We start from the raw sequence: 3,747 nt of genomic DNA on the forward strand, positions 1-3,747 counted from the left end.
AGTTTCGTCGGAACGAATTTACGGAAAATCAATTTACAAACGGAGACGTAACAATATATTTTCACCGTTTCTAGATATTAGGTATTAAGGTAAGTACACCCTTGAACCTGAAGACAAAAATTAAATTCGTACATCGCCCTCATATAAATGTACAGTCAATAAAATAGAACATTTATATTGATATATCTTATATTTTGAATATCTTTTACCCTTTTTAGCGGGTATCTCCGATCTGTTTGTTTGTTTGTAGTTATGCACAAAGCTACACAATGGGCTATCTGTGCTCTGCCTACCACGGGTATCGAAACCCGGATTCTAGCGTTGTAAGTCTGCAGACATACCGTTGTGCCACTGGGGGGGGGAGCTCTCCGATCTGTCAACCACGGAGAATTCAGCCCCGAATTTTAACGTTTTAAATCCGCTGACTCACTGAAGAACCTTTTGAATAAACAAGTATTATTTAACTTTATAAAATATCCGATAAGAAAGAAAATGTAGGATTTCTGTAATGACTAATCATTCTAAAAATGATAATTTTACAGATGGACGTCAGCCTGATATTAACTAGGGAAAAAAAAGAAACAAAAACAATTACTACAGTAACGATATATTTATATATGACGTTATAAACACGTATGATCCAAGTATTTTTTTCTCAATTTAATTATAATTAAATAAAAAATTAAAATTAAATTGTTAGCATAGAAATTATAAAAATAAATTGTTTATTCAGATGTATTTAAAACTAATTTCCATTTCGTGGGTGGTACAGGAAAATTGACACGTAAACTAACACCTTAAATATATTATGATGAACTGAGTCAATTACTTGATGAAATAGACTATTAATTTTAGTGTTTTTTCGTTTGAAATGACAATATGTTTCTTTCTAATCTAACAATAATTATAATTTTATTTTTTGCCAAATTAACTTATATTCATGTTTATTTACGCTTATTGACAGAACGATAAAAAAACATTGTTAGTCTCAACACCAGTAACTTACAGATGCATTGTTAGATCACGTGAGTACTGAGTAGTTACGACAGGTCTGCCGTGCTGCAGTGTTGGGACCAACTGTGTTTGGTATGTCTTAACATATTAATATACTGATAAGCAGTATATATATGTACTGTTAATTTATGGAAGTGAATAAATATATACAGTGTTGTGATGTGTCAACAATTTGAATTGGAATTAGGTCTAACAGTAAAGTAATACTTGAAATACACTACTGTGAGTACTTGGTACAACTGAGGTCCTAGCCTGCCTATTGACGTTAATTACTAAATTAGTTTATTATCCTGACAGTAGTTACGAGTATGATTCAGGCTATTTTTCGTAGTCGCCGTTCGATAACGTGGAAGAGTATTTACGCTTTTTTATTGTGACAATTTGCGTTAAAACTTAAACTTGTTGAAGGTTACACTTCCGGTTTTATGCTAGCTTTAGTAATACTACTAGTACTTTGTAATACTAATAGTAGTAGTACTCAGCCCTACTAGTAGCACTATAGCAAGTTTTATTCATGACTTAAAATTGTATATATATTAAGCTGCTTTATTAAGATTTTAAACTAAAGTTAATTAGCCATTGTAAACTGCAACAAAAAGTTGGCAGTGGGTGTTGTTGATTAACTCAGTAGCTGCTTTCATTTTCAGGCATCACAGTATCAGTACAAAATTAGGGATGGCTACTACAGGTAGTCTAGTAGCTTTGCAGAAACCTAAAAACGTTTGTAATGATTAATGAAAGTCTAGTACATATGCAGCATTGATTGTTTTATGGTTCAATTGACTGCCATTGAAACTTAAACTTGGAATAAGGGCAGATATGACCAAACTTTGGGAAGAGTGATTAAATTTAATGCTGCAGACTATACAGTTCTAACTTGCATCTTATTTGTATATTTATTACACAACAGTGCAATTTGTCACACGCATTGAGTTCCTATGTAAATTATAATAACTTTATAATGTAGCAGTTAACATTAAACTAAGGTACAAATGTATGTATGTAGTGCCCAGATTGTTTTAAGATTGTTGATTAGTTTTATGTTATTGAACTTCTCTTTTGCTTTAGATTTAATTATTATGCTACTATTATATATTATTAAGTGTAACCTGCACATATTTTTCATTGTAATTTTAGTAGTAATTAATTGTACTTTTTATGCTAACTGGACATCTGAAAACTGAACTTGGACATACATGCGAAGGAAAATACATTAAAGGAAATAGTGTACGTGTATAAATTGAATAAAGATAACTAATACCATGTGTACATAATTAGAATATCTACTAAAACAAACCCAGAACTTAAAATATTATAAATTCTTCTTTTGTTGACTTTAAATTGGATCTTATAGTTACAGGCTGAAATATTTTGAAAAACATGAAGTTAAATCATGAATTACTTCAGATCAGCAGTTTCCAACCTTTTTCTCTTCATGAACCCCTTGAGTAATATTAGTTTTTACAGTGAACCCCTTTTAAGCAGTAATAAATTTTGTAAAAAACTTTTGAATGTGTTGAATTTATTGAAAATAAAAAATTCTCTAACAAACAGTATATAACATGTTTACAATAAAATCTATATCTCTGATATTGTTATCAGTTTGCAGTTAGTACCCAGTAAAATTGAAATATAATTCTTGAAAGATAATAAAAAAATTGAAAACAAAACCATTTAACTAAAACTCGTGAGACTTTTGAGCTTGTTTTGAAGTGCACAGTGCTTTAAAGTTTGGCTCAACAGAAGAGAGAGATAGTCTTGAATCTGACTCTACATCAAGCTATTTCCTTTCATAAATATTTGAATAAATTAGAAGGAAATTAAGTACTGGTAAGAATTGTAGAACCAGGAAAGTGACAAAAATGACATTACCAAATTTTTCTCATGAATCCCTCAGAATTTTCTCTGGAACCTCTAAGTGTTCATGAACCTGCTGGTTGGGAAATGCTGCTTCAGATAATCATTAACTTTAGCAACTATAAATTTTTGTGGAGACAGTTGTGTAACTTATATTTTACAACAAAAATTTTAAGTCTCCACTTAAACCAGTCCTATGAAATTGGTAGACAGCAATGCTGACTAAAAGAATGTGTGGTGTCAGAAAAATATGCATATAATAATAATATATATTTGTAATAGCCAAATGTCTGTCTGTCCTGCTTTGTATCTCCTGAACATTGATTATAGAAGAAAAATTTTTTATATCCAAATGCATCTTTTCAAGAGCACATTACAGGAAAATTATTAATTTTTTGTAATTCTTAAAATTTCATATCAATATCTACATCAATCCATCAGTCTTTGTATGTGCTGAATAGTCAGTCTAAGAAAACTTAAGAAAAAAATGTTTCTTTTTGTGAGGGTATTTCAGGGAAAAAAATGGGATTTCCTCCATTGATTAGCCCTTTCTATATGGGTCACAAAGGCCATGTTATCTCATTTGTTGCCTCGTACTCAAAATTGTATTGAACTACTATTACATGAATTTATGTCAATACGTTTGGTGTCAAACTGTAGATTATAATTCAAATTTTAGACCTATACATTACTCAATTTGTTAATTTAAAAGTAAATATTAAAAAACACAGATAAACATCAATTTTTGTGTGTCACGTGGTATATTGAATGCAGCACTGTTTCATATTAGATGTTTGTGAAGTTATAGTTTTATATGAATTAGAAACTCAAATTACAGATATTGACAAGCTAGAATATAAAATAAGAAGGTCTTAT

The 3,747-nt window shown here is 30.1% G+C and overlaps 1 protein-coding gene across 1 annotated transcript in view; it reads left to right on the forward strand.

Annotated features, from left to right (window-relative positions):
* Positions 1-1,005: 1,005 nt before the first annotated feature.
* The window catches only part of LOC106460635 (serine/threonine-protein phosphatase 4 catalytic subunit), a 31,767-nt gene continuing 29,025 nt past the window's right edge, over positions 1,006-3,747 (forward strand). The window contains exon 1 of the mRNA XM_013920361.2: positions 1,006-1,086. The gene's annotated coding sequence lies outside the window, so the exon portion shown is untranslated. The remainder of the gene's footprint in view (positions 1,087-3,747) is intronic.

This window comes from Limulus polyphemus, unplaced genomic scaffold (assembly GCF_000517525.1).
Source record: "Limulus polyphemus unplaced genomic scaffold, Limulus_polyphemus-2.1.2 Scaffold806, whole genome shotgun sequence".
NCBI lineage: Eukaryota > Metazoa > Arthropoda > Merostomata > Xiphosura > Limulidae > Limulus > Limulus polyphemus.